General features: G+C 45.2%; 1 protein-coding gene across 1 annotated transcript in view; it reads right to left on the bottom strand.

Annotated features, from left to right (window-relative positions):
• Nucleotides 1-13,653, bottom strand: part of kdm6ba (lysine (K)-specific demethylase 6B, a) — a 112,940-nt gene that overhangs the window by 31,697 nt on the left and 67,590 nt on the right. The window contains exon 5 of the mRNA XM_056442989.1: nt 874-933. The gene's annotated coding sequence lies outside the window, so the exon portion shown is untranslated. The remainder of the gene's footprint in view (nt 1-873; nt 934-13,653) is intronic.

The following is a 13,653-nucleotide window of genomic DNA, read 5'->3' as shown; positions in this document are numbered from 1 at the left end:
CAGCTCTAATTATTATTATTAAAAAGCAGCGGCGCTCCACTCACCAATGATAATGCACTCTCTCTTTGTTTCACTCCTCTCTTACACACCTCACCCTGTTGGCTACCTGCAGCCGGCACTACACAACTTGTACACTACCGTTCAAAAGTTTGGGGTCACTTAGAAATGTCTTTATTTTTCAAAGAAAAGCACTGTTTTTTCAATAAAGATAACATTAATCAAAAATACACTCTATACATTGTTAATGTGGTAAATGACTATTCTAGGTGGAAACGTCTGGTTTCTAATGAAATATCTCCATAGGTGTATAGAGGGCCATTTCCATCAACTATCACTCCAGTGTTCTAATGGTACATTGTGTTTGCTAATCGCCTTAGAAGACTAATGTCTGATTAGAAAACCCTTGTGCAATTATGTTAGCACAGCTGAAAACAGTTATGCTGGTGATATAAGCTATACAACTGGCCTTCCTTTGAGCTTGAAGTTTGAAGAACAAAATTAATACTTCAAATATTAATCATTATTTCTAACCTTGTAAATGTCTTGACTATATTTTCTATTCAATTTTCAATTCATTTGATAAATAAAAGTGAGTTTTCATGGAAGACACAAAATTGTCTGGATGACCCCACACTTTTGAACGGTAGTGTACGTGCATGCATGTGTATATGTACGTCGGTTTTACCCGTTATTACGATCTAAATGCAGAGGGCGGACAAACTCACACGACTTTCGTAGTATTTTAAAGTCGGTAAATCCTTATTCTAAAAGCATATAATAAGCGGTGTGTGATGAAGAAGTGACGGGAAGATAGAGGAAGCGAGACACAAGCGGAGGAGAGGGAACTGTGGAGGCAGTGAGAGAGATTCTTACCTGGCGATCATGGGTAATGCCGTCTCTTGTTCAGCAGGCCACCATGACACCTCCCACCTCCTGCAACCACAACATGGAGGAAGAAAGGTCGGTCTAGAGGTTGAACGGGGTGAACCACAGCAGCTGGACACCACTTCAGTGAATACTGCTTCTTTATTGGTCAACGGAGTATATAATATATACACTAGAGCCTTTCTATGTTCCCCTCTTGTCGAGGTCAGACATGCCCGTGACATTCCGATGTGAGTTGAAGCGGCGGGCAGCAACTCATCGGCGCTTTAGTCGAGGTGAAAAGATCAAGAGATCAAGAGCACCAGAGCTGCTCTTGATTCCAGCCGCTTGTTTTCTCGTGCTTATGCAATGTTTGCCGACCGCTCTGCGGTCACGATGTTGTCGGTATGTGACTCGGTGCGGCTTGTGAAATGTATGCGCCTGTGTGTGTGTGTGTGTGTGTGTCAGCCAAACTACACAGCAGGGCCTGGACCAGCACTGTGGCCATCTGTGTGTGTGTGTGTGTGTGTTCCTTATGTGCCGCCTGTTCGGTGATTCACGGCGTCAGTACTGCCTCATGACCGAGAACAGGTGGCACTCTGGTGCTCCTCCCCACCCCCAAAACGTACACACATTCACACTCACCCCCGCACACACACCTCCACCCTGAGAACACACAGCACCTGCGATTTGTGCTCTAAAAACCAGACATGGTTACTCACAAATGCACCACACACACACACACATAAATACACACACACACACACAGATAAAAAGGGGAAGAGGGGAATAAGTTGAAGCACACTCGCTCTCTTACAGACTAAGAATGTGGCCTTTTAACAAATGGTCATGGTTGACACTCGCCTCACACTTCCCATGCAACCCACCAGTCTGTCCCCTCTTCCCTCCTCTCACCCTCTGCACGATCTAAGTGACCTTCGACCTACAGACTCAAAGACACTAGTCGTTTATCAATTCCAAACAAAATATGACAACCCTGTTCTTTTCATTATCCTTTGAATATACTTGTTTTATTTTGAATTGTGTGTGTGGGTGTATTTGTGTATGTATATATACACAAATATAAATATGTAGAGACACTACCGTTCAAAAGTTTGGGGTCACTTACTTTATTTGGGGTCACTTACTTTATTTTTCAAAGAAAAGCACTGTTATTTCAATAAAGATAACATGAATCAAAAATACACACTATACATTGTTAATGTAGTAAATGACTATTCTAGGTGGAAACGTCTGGTTTCTAATGAAATATCTCCATAGGTGTATAGAGGCCCATTTCCATCAACGATCACTCCAGTGTTCTAATGGTACATTGTGTTTGCTAATCGCCTTAGAAGACTAATATCTGATTAGAAAACCCTTATGCAATTATGTTAGCACAGCTGAAAACAGTTATGCTGGTGATATAAGCTATACAACTGGCCTTCCTTTGAGCTTGAAGTTTGAAGAACAAAATTAATACTTCAAATATTAATCATTATTTCTAACCTTGTCAATGTCTTGACTATATTTTCTATTCAATTTTCAATTCATTTGAAAAATAAAAGTGAGTTTTCATGGAAGACACAAAATTGTCTGGATGACCCCAAACTTTTGAACGGTAGTGGATATAATAATATTTATATGTATTCATACATATTTGTAAATATATATATAGATACAAATATGTATCTATATATATATATTAGTGCTGTGAAAAATAACGCGTTAACTCAGTTAATTCAATTACAGGTTTAACTAGTTTAAAAAAAAACCGCATTCAACGCATGCGCAGAATGAGCTTCCAATCCGTCTGTTGTTGGTCGTCGGGACGAAAAAAAAGTCACTTGCAAAATGAGCTTCCAATACACCACTTCAATCTGAACTCTGTCCGCTCTCATGCAGACGGTCTGTTCATCGGTAATGATCCTTCCGCAGGTTCACCTCCGGAAACCTTGTTACGACTTTTACTTCCTGTAGATCAGGGGTCTCAACACGTCGATCGCGACCTGCCAGTCGATCGCGGCGTAGTGTTGGTAGATCGCATGACATTAAAGAGATTGGCCCGCCCCTGACATGTTCTCTATAGCACGTCTTTGTTCTTTTATTAAACTAAACGTCTGTTGTTGATCGTATCTCCACAGCAGCATGTCATTTCTGTCTCTTCGCGTTGCGTTAACACTTATCGATCTCCGTCTCGCGCGCCACAGAGCTCCGTGCGCGCGCATCGGGACCGAGCAAAAAAAGTCACTTGTCAATCTGTCCACCTTTAGATTGTATCATGGTGGAGTTAATGGTTGACAAACAAGAGAAAAATGCTCTGTTTAACCCTCCTGTTACCTTTACATTTACTAACATATTTTACCCTCGGGGTCAATTTGACCCCAGCAATTAAAACCTCCAGAAAATTATTAGAATTAATATTGCTTCCCAAGTTTAAGTGTGAGGTACTTTATGTTTGTTTATTGACTACCTAAATAGCCCTTTAAATAAATAAAAAAGTTGATATTTCTTATATGTTTGACACAGTGAAAAACAGCCTGGGGTCAAATTGACCCCAAAGAACACTGACATTAAACATTGAATGGGGTCAAATTGACCCGAAAGGTAACAGGAGGGTTAAACATTCTGTTTAGGATGAAGATGTATTAATGTTCCATATGGAAGAAAACTGCTAAATAACTGCTGAGTTGCAGCACCATTGTATAGAAGAATGTATAAATGTATATATCCGTCTTTTGTCATAAATCTCTATGTTCTCACAAAATATACAGAGAATATCGGTAATATGTGATTAATCATGATTAATCCACAAAAACCTGTGATTAACCCGATTAAAAATTGTAATCGTTTCACAGCCCTAATATATATATAATTATATGACATGTAATTGCAAACAATTTGGTCAAAAGTTTAAAAAAACACCACTATAGTTCATCTCTCTCCTATCCTCTTCTGTCCTCTTGTGTCACTCCTGTATTTCCACTATCACACTTATCAGCTTCTTCCCCAAACAGAGCTGAGATTTCCCAGCTGCTCCTGAACGCATCATCTCACTCTTCCGGTAAGTTCCGGTTGCCAGCTCAGCAGCGAGCATGATTTCTTCTTCTCTCCCTCCCGCTCCCTCTTGCTCAGTGTGTCTCATGTATAGTTATCCCTCTGCCTCCATTAATGATAACGATACATGCAACAAGTGTAGTTTAGTCAAAGTCAAAGTCAAAGTCAGTTTTATTTGTCAATTTTCCATATGTGCAAACATACAGAAGATCGAAATTGCGTTTCTCTTCTGTCCAACATAAAGTGAATTGTGCAACATAGAGTGCAAAAATAGTAAAAAACATGTAAACATATAGACAACATAGAGTGCATAGACAACATAAAGTGCAAAAATAGTAAAAAACATGTAAACATATAGACAACATAAATTGTGCTAGCAGCATTCAGACATGTGAGTCTGAAAGAGGACGGAGTGGGAGGATGGGGAGAGAGTTCAGCTTCCTGACCGCCTGGTGGATGAAGCTGTTGGACAGCCTGGCGGTGTGAGCCCGGAGGCTCCGGTATCTCCTCCCAGAGGGCAGGAGGCTGAAGAGACCGTGTGAGGGGTGGCAGGGGTCACTCACAATCGAGGTCGCTTTGCGGGTGAGGCGGGTGTTGTATATGTCCTGCAAAGGATGGGAGGGGGGGAGTGAGGCACCCATGATCCTTCCAGCTGCCTTCACTATGCGCTGCAGGGCGTTCCTGCTGTGGTCTGTGCAGCTTCCGCCCCACACAGTGATGCAGTTGGTCAGGATGCTCTCGATGGTGCCGCGGTAGAAGGTGCACATGATGGATGGGGGGCTCCCTGCTTTCCTCAGTTTCCGGAGGAAGTAGAGGCGCCTCTGTGCTTTCTTTGCCAGCGATGTAGTGTTTGCTGTCCACGAGAGGTCCTCACTGATTTCCACCCCCAGGAATTTGGTGCTGCTGACCTGCTCAATGTCCGCACCGTTGATGGTCAGTGGTGGGTGATGGGTGTGGCCTTTCCGGAAGTCAACAACGATCTCTTTGGTCTTGCTGTTGTTGAGCAGGAGGTTGTTGACTCCGCACCACGTGGTCAGAAGGTTGACCTCCCTCCTGTAGAGGGTCTCGTCATCCTTGGTGATGAGACCTATCAATGTTGTGTCGTCTGCAAACTTGACCATGTGATTGGTGCTGTAGCTGGTTTTGCAGTCGTGAGTCAGCAAGGTGAAGAGCAGAGGACTGAGCACACAGCCCTGAGGGGCCCCTGTGCTGAGTGTGATGCTGCTCGAGGTGTTGTTGCCAACACGTACTGCTTGTGGCCTCTCACTCAGGAAGTCCAGCAGCCAGTTACACAGCGAGGTGTTGAGCCCCAGCTGGTCAAGTTTGCAGATTAGTTGTTGTGGGATGATTGTGTTGAATGCTGAGCTAAAGTCTATGAACAGCATTCTTACATAGGAGTCTTTTTTGTCCAGGTGGGTGAGGGCTGGGTGGAGAGCAGAGCAGATTGCATCCTCCGTGGACCGTTTGGCCCGGTATGCAAACTGGAAAGGGTCCAGAGTATTTGTTAGGTTGGAGGCAGGTCTAAGTGGGTTAGATGCACGGCTCCGCGCCATCGAAGCTCAGACAGCTATGCTAGTTAGCCCGCCCTCTCCCGTAGTCGGCGCGGAGCTACAGTCAGCTGTTAGCTGTTCTCCGGTAGTCCCCGAGCAGCCGGGATCGTGGGTAACTGTTCGCAGGAGTAGTAAGTCTTTACAGAAGCTCGCTGTGCACCAACCACTTCACGTTTCCAACCGGTTTTCCCTGCTCAGCGACACACCCGCTGAGGAACACACCCTGGTTATCGGGAGCTCGATAGTCAGGAACGTGAAAATAGCGAAGCCGCGGACCACAGTCGTGTGCCTCCCGGGGGCCAGAGCGGGCGACGTGGAGTCTTGTTTGAAGCTGCTGGCTAAGGACAAGCGGAGATACAGTCAGATTGTAATACACGCCGGTGGTAATGACGCCCGAGCCCGTCGGTCGGAAGTCACTAAAATTAATGTGGAATCCGTGTGTGCTTATGCCAAGACATTGTCGGACACCGTCGTTTTCTCTGGCCCTCTCCCAAATTTGCAGACAGACGAATTGTATAGCCGAATGTCGTCTTTCAACCGCTGGCTGTCGAGGTGCCCAGCGAATAATGTGGGCTACGTAGACAACTGGAAGACTTTCTGGGGAAAGCCTGATCTGATGAGGAAAGACGGCATCCATCCCACGTTGGACGGAGCGCGTCTCGTTTCTACAAACATGACCAAGTTGATCAACGGACAGCCATATCTGTGACAACGCAGGGTTCATGTCGGAAAGCAGAAACAGAGTAGCCCCACGCCCCTGTCACCCAGTGTCCCCCATAGCACATCCCTCCCCCGGGGCCTCCGCCCCCTCTCACCCAGTCCCTCCCAGAGCTCCATAGAGACAGTGGCTGTGTCTACTACCGGACACTTTACGAAGTACACTGCAATACAGTGCACTGACATCTGAAGTGCACTCCGTCGCTGATGAAGTGCTGTCTCAAATGGAACACTTACGTTAACCACTTGGCGGAAGTGACGGACGCAAATCTTTTCACGGCACCCGCGAAATTAAGCCGGGAGTGACGTACACAAATCTGCTTGCGATACCCGCAAAACTTAAACTGACAAAATGAATGCACTTCTTGCCCTCTTTTTGTCCCTTGTTTACCCTTTTCTCCACCACATGTGGAAACTGCGATACCTCCACTATCGCGGCAGGAGCCTCCGTGGTCTACCGCTTGTGCTACCGTCGCCATCTCGTCCGCCATTGTTTTAGAAATAAAATGAAAAGCTGGCGAAAGGGCTCCTCCTCTTCCGCTACGTAGCCAAGATGGCGCCCGTTTAGGGCGAGTAGTGTCCATCGTTTTACACTACATTTTTTGCCCATTTGCAGTGCGCCATCCGGGTACTTTCAGTGCACTGAATTCTGCTGGTTTTGTCAGTGTGGCGCCCTAAGCACCGAAAGTCAGTGCTCGAAGTGCTCAAGTGTCTGGTAGTAGACACAGCCTGTGTCTGTCCCACGGCCACTTAAACTTAAATTAATTCTATCAAAAGAAAGCAGAAGAGGAGTCGTACACAATAACCTTATAAAAGTTCACACCATTATTTCAGCAGTGCAACAAAACAGGACTATTAAATGTGGTCTCCTAAATATTAGATCTGTCATCTAAAGCTGTGTTACTAAATGATTTAATATCAGATAATCACATTGATTTATGTTGTCTAACTGAAACCTAGCTGAGCCATGAAGAATATGTCTGCCAAAATGAATCGACTCCTCCAAGTCATATTAATACTCACGTTCCTCGAGGTACCGGTCGAGGAGGTGGAGTAGCAGCCATCTTTGACTCGAGCCTATTAATAAATCCTAAACCTAAATTACACTACAACTCATTTGAAAGCCTTGTTCTTTGTCTTTCACATCCAACCTGGAAAACACTACAGCCAATTCTATTTGTGATTCTGTACCGGCCACCAGGTCCATATTCAGAGTTTATATCTGAATTCTCAGAATTTATATCAAGTTTGGTTCTTAAAACTGATAAAGTTATTATTGTAGGAGATTTTAATATCCATGTGAATGTTGATAATGATTGCCTTAGTGCTGCATTCATCTCATTGTTGGACTCGATTGGCTTCTGTCAGAGAGTGCAGAAACCCACTCACAGCTTTGGCCACACGCTTGATCTTGTTCTTACTTATGGCGTTGACATTGAGCATTTGAAGGTCTTCCCAAAGAATCCTCTTCTGTCAGACCACAACCTCATAACTTTTGAATTTATACTACCGGAGTGTACTCCGTTAGTCAAAAGTTTCTACACCAGATGTCTAACTGACAGTGCTGTAGCTAAATTTAAAGAAGCGATTCCTTCTGCATTTGATTCGATACCACGTCTCAATATAACAGAGGACTCCTGGTCTAACTTTAGTCCGTCCCAGATTGATCATCTTGTTGACAGTGCCACAGGCTCTCTGAGAATGACACTGGACTCGATAGCCCTCTGAAGAAGAAGACAGTGAGGAAGAGGAGGTTTGCTCCTGGTATAACCCTCAGACCCGCAAACTGAAGCAAGCGTCACGAAAGCTTGAGCATATGGCGTTCAACTAATCTCGAAGAATCCCGCTTAGTTTGGCGAGATAGTCTTAAAACATATAAGAAGGCCCTCCGTAATGCCAGAGCAGCCTATTACTCATCAATAATAGAAAAAAATAAGAACAACCCCAGGTTTCTCTTCAGCACTGTAGCCAGGCTGACAGAGAGTCACAGCTCTGTGGAGCCGAGCATTCCTATAGACCTCAGTGGTAATGACTTTATGAACTTCTTTAATGAAAAGATTGAAACTATTAGGGACAAGATTAATATTCTCTTGCCCATAACCAGTGCCAATCTGTCCTCAAGTGGAATGGCCTTGGAAACCGCTGTATGCCCTGGTGTATATTTGGAGGGCTTTTCTCCCATCAACCGTGACCAATTATCTTCAACGGTTTCTACTTCGAACACGTCTACCTGTCTCTTGGACCCCATCCCGACGAGGCTGCTTAAAGACGTTTTGCCTTTAATTGGCGGCTCTCTATTAGATATTATCAATGTGTCTCTGCTAACAGGCCACGTACCACATTCCTTCAAAGTAGCTGTCATTAAACCTCTCCTGAAGAAGCCCACTCTGGATCCAGAGGTGTTGGCTAACTACAGACCGATCTCTTACCTCCCCTTCCTCTCCAAGATCCTTGAGAAAGTGGTCGCAAATCAGTTGTGCGACTTTCTACAACATAATAGTTTATTTGAGGAGTTTCAGTCAGGATTTAGAAAACACCACAGCACCGAGACAGCACTGGTGAAAATTACAAATGACCTCTTAATGGCAGCAGATAAAGGACTCCTCTCTGTACTGGTCTTGTTTGACCTTAGTGCTGCATTTGACACCATTGACCATGACATCCTATGACAGAGACTGGAGCAGTCGATTGGCATTTCAGGCACGGCACTAAGTTGGTTTAAATCCTATTTATCAGATCGATCTCAGTTTGTATTTGTAAACGATGACGCCTCGATAACCACCAACGTTAGTCACGGAGTTCCACAAGGTTCTGTGCTTGGACCAATTTTATTTACATGCTTCCTTTGGGCAATATTATCAGGAAACACTCCATAAACTTTCATTGCTATGCAGATGATACTCAACTATATCTATCGATAAAACCAGAGGAAACCAACCAACTAAGTAAAATTCAAGCATGTCTTAAAGACATAAAAACATGGATGACCTGCAACTTCTTGATGTTAAACTCAGACAAAACCGAAGTAATTTTAATCGGCCCTGAGCACCTCAGAGATCAATTATCTGGTGATATGGTTTCTGTAGACGGCATTGCCCTAGCATCCAACACCACTGTAGTGAATCTTGGCGTTATCTTTGATCGGGACTTGTCCTTTAACTCCCACGTAAAGCAAATCTCAAGACTGCATTCTTTCATCTACGTAATATTTCAAAAATCAGGCACATCTTGTCTCAAAAAGATGCAGAAAAATTGGTTCACGCGTTCGTTACTTCGAGACTGGATTACTGCAACTCCTTATTATCAGGCTGCTCTAATAAGTCTCTTAGGTCCCTCCAGTTGATCCAGAATGCTGCAGCTCGTATTCTCACTAAAACTAAGAAAAGAGATCACATCACTCCTGCACTAGCTGCTCTGCACTGGCTCCCCGTAAAATCAAGAATCACTTTTAAAATTCTTCTCTTAACGTACAAAGCCTTGATTGGTGATGCACCATCATATCTTAAGGAGCTTGTAGTACCATATTGCCCCACTAGAGAGCTGCGTCCACTAAATGCGGGACTACTTGTAGTTCCTAGAGTCTTAAAAAGTAGAATGGGAGCCAGAGCCTTTAGTTATCAAGCTCCTCTTTTATGGAACCAGCTTCCAATTTCAGTCCGGGAGGCAGACACAGTCACCTCGTTTAAGAGTCGATTTAAGACTTTCCTCTTTGACAGAGCTTATAGTTAGGGCTGAATCAGGTTCACCTGGTCCAGCCCCTTGATATGCTGCTATAGGTTTATAGCTGCCGGGGGACGTTTTAGGATGCACTGAGCACCTATCTCCTCTTTTTTCTCTCCTTAGGGATGAATTTTCATCTCTCAATCACACGTTACTAACTCTGCTTTCTCCCCGGAGTCCTTTTGACTTCACGTCTCATGGGGTCATCGGACCCTATGAGACGACATAGATCCTATCTGCCTGATGGATCATCGAGGTCTGCGTCGTGGAATTCCTGCTACCGACTACGCCACTGTCCTGTTGAGACTCCGCCCACTGTTGAGACTCCGCCCACTCCTCCTCCCCACCGCCATCTGCCTGATGGATCGTGGAGGTCTCCATCGTGGAATATGCCTACTATGAACTATTCATACACTCTGTCACATTCATTGAATGTATTTTAACTCTAAATCTGTCCTTCTGTACACATTACATCTATTGTTCTGTCCATCCTGGAGAGGGATCCTCCTCTGTTGCTCTCCTGAAGGTTTCTTCCCTTTTTTGGGAGTTTTTCCTGATTCGATGCGAGGTTTTGGGGCAGGGATGTCTATGTGTACAGATTGTAAAGCACTCCGAGACAAATTTGTAATTTGTGAAATTGGGCTATACAAATAAACTGAATGAATGAATGAACATTAAAGTTTAATTAAAATATTAAGACATGAATCTTAACCCTCAGTCAAACTGATTTAACGTTAATGTGAATAAATAAGAAACTCTTTGTGTTCGTAAGATCCTCCAAACAGAATTATATCTCATGTTTAACCGCGACGGAGACATCACTGTACTGTTGGTCAACGTCCATGCTGAGGTGTCGGCGTAGGATAGCACAGTGAATGATCTACTTCTGAAACATGGATGAATTTGGTGCCCGTTTCCACAAACTAAGCGCTCTCTCTCTCTCTCTCTCTCTCTCTCTCTCTCTCTCTCTCTCTCTCTCTCTCTCTCTCTCTCTCTCTCTCTCTCCTCTTTCCTCTTTCCTCCTCCCTCTCCCCTCCTCCCTCTCCCCGGCTATCTTTCTCTCGCGCTGATAATCTACCTGCAGGGTTGCAACATAAAACACACCCATGCATGGCGGCTTCCATATGTTTCTCTATCGAGCTTGTATACACAGAAACAACGCATTACACATAGCCTAAGGCAGCTTGTGTTTGTGTATGTGTGAGTGTGTGTGAGTGTGAGTGTGTGTGAGTGTGTGTGTGTGTGTGTGTGTGAGACACTTGTGTCAATACGAGTCAAATATAGCTGGCTCAGTCTTCCCTGATCTTGCAGCCTGGTGGTTAAGGCCCCAAACCTTTGAACTCCAGGTCAAAGGTCACACCCCCTAAAGGGCCACAGCTGGCCACACTGTGAAGGTGGACTGGCTGTATATGTGTGTAAGTAGGTGGCTGAGGAAGAAACAAGGCATGCCAGAGAAAGCAAGTGTTTGTGTTGGAGGCTGAATTGTTGCAGGGGTGTACTATATATATAAACGTCACAAGCTTTGACTTAATTATTTGACCTTGATTGATATCAGGACTGTGGGCAGTGAAAGAGGGGGAGGGTTGAAAGATAAAGAGACAGTTAAAGAGAGAGAGGGGGAGAGAGAGAGAGACATTGAGAGGGTAAATAGGGAGGCAGGGAAAGGCATAAAGGAAATACAACTTTAGATCAAAAGGTAATGAAATAAAATAAAAATAAAAAATACTCAGTAAAGAAGAAGACCATGTGAGAGAGAGAGAGAGAGAGAGAAAGTGAATTGCTGAGCGATCGACAGGTAGAAAGATACAGACAGTGGTGTTTATCTTTTTTCTGTGAAGGTTAACCCCTGGGAGCACCTCCCTGTGACGTTAACCAGCACAGGGACAGAGGGGTGGAGCCATAGAGAGGCTGCTCAGAGGAGGAGGAGGAGGAGGAGGAGGAGTAAAGGCCTTGAGCTGGACAAAAGATGAAAAAGGAGGAACAACCAGGATAGGTTGAGAGAGATAAGGAGTGTGAACACAGAATAGGGCTGGTAAAGGGGAGGAAGGAGAGAATTCATTGTTTAAATTGTGCAAAGTCGTGGAACCTTCAGAGCAAACGGCCCGGCGTCTAAACACAGGGATCCAAAGGCACTGGGAGAAGACGTGAGGTTCACAGCAGACGTGTGCACTTCATGTTGCAGCCGGTTCAACTCTGAGGTCTTACGCTCGATGGAGTACAGATGCATCGCTTGTGTATCGTGATTAAAAACCCGTCTGCACACCTGAATGCGTTCAAAGTTTCAGTCAGATCAGCATTGTTATGCAATCACGGTTTGTCTTTTGGGGAATTATTGCTATAATTCGACATCACCAGTGAAGTATGACCTGCACTAAAGCTCTCGGGGACACGGAGATGACGCTTCCACCACATACACATGAATGTCATATACACCGTACAATCAGAGGAGTTACAAAATGAGGTTCGCCGACGCAAAAGAAACAGCGTGAGAACACACAGTCCTCCAGGTCATCAGGCAAACACATGGCCGTGCCTGAGAAAACATTTAACCGTCTCACGTGCTCTTGTCTACACCCGTGTATCCAAACCCTAAGCACACACACGCGCGTAGCGGACAAACACACGCACACCTTAGAACACACGCTAAACAAACACAACGGCACAACCTTCCTGTGAAGACTGACGGAGCATCCAGTGACAACCGGCTTACGGCTTTCACCCGAGCAGCGTGTGTGTGCCTGCATGGCGTGAGTGGAGTGGCCATGATGGGCTGCTCGAGCCTTTAGTCACCAGTGACTCACTAGGTCTCTTCAAGTTAGGGCAGCGAGCTTCACACACACACACACACACACACACACACACACACACACACACACACACACACACACACACACACACACACACACACACACACACACACACACACACACACACACACACACACACACACACACACACACACACACACACACACACACCAGGGTTTTTCCTGCATAGAGAAAATTTGGGCACGCGCCTAAGCCGTTTTCCCGAACGCCTATGACAAATCCCGAGCGCCTAAGGCAAAAAAAAGTCTGCGATGAAAAATAAATAAAAATGTGTTCATCACGTGCATGTCAGCGAATATGTTCTCAATAGTATGTTTCAAGTAGGCTACAGTCGAACCCTCGTTCAGTTTTGATCAATAGTAATCGAGTTCAGTGTTTCCCCTCGGTTTACAGCTTCAGGGGGGGGGGGGGGGGGGTAGACGGGTGGTCAGATTTCACCCTGTTATAATGGTAGGGGAGAAACACTGGAGTTGATAAGCGTGTCTTCTTGTCTGATCAATATGGAACTGTGAGGTGCGTGACTTGACAGAGCGGCCAGCTGCTGATCACTCACTCAACAGCCTGACATGCATGATGTACAGATGGTGGGAGCACCGAAGACCCATTTTGACCCAGGAAAAACCCTGCACACACACACACACACACACAGTTTCCCCGTGTGCCTCGGGGCCATGGCCATTTGTCAGCTGTTGTGCGTTTAAAGGTGGTCCCTCACAACACGTTGAGTCCTGGACTAAAGCGCCGGCGGCCTGAGGGCGGCTACGACAACACGAGCTATCCAGCGTGCACCGAGGAGCTCTTGCTGAGCTCCGGTTGGTCAACAGCTTCACATCTCCTTGGAATGCTGCTCCGCCACATCCTGAACTGGTGTGTGAGATCAGGATGCGGGCAGATAAAGACTTTTGCACGAGGGTTGC

The sequence above is a fragment of the Pseudoliparis swirei genome, chromosome 21 (assembly GCF_029220125.1).
Source record: "Pseudoliparis swirei isolate HS2019 ecotype Mariana Trench chromosome 21, NWPU_hadal_v1, whole genome shotgun sequence".
NCBI lineage: Eukaryota > Metazoa > Chordata > Actinopteri > Perciformes > Liparidae > Pseudoliparis > Pseudoliparis swirei.
The sequence above is the reverse complement of the archived record's forward strand: the minus strand, read 5'-3'. Positions and strand labels throughout refer to the sequence as shown.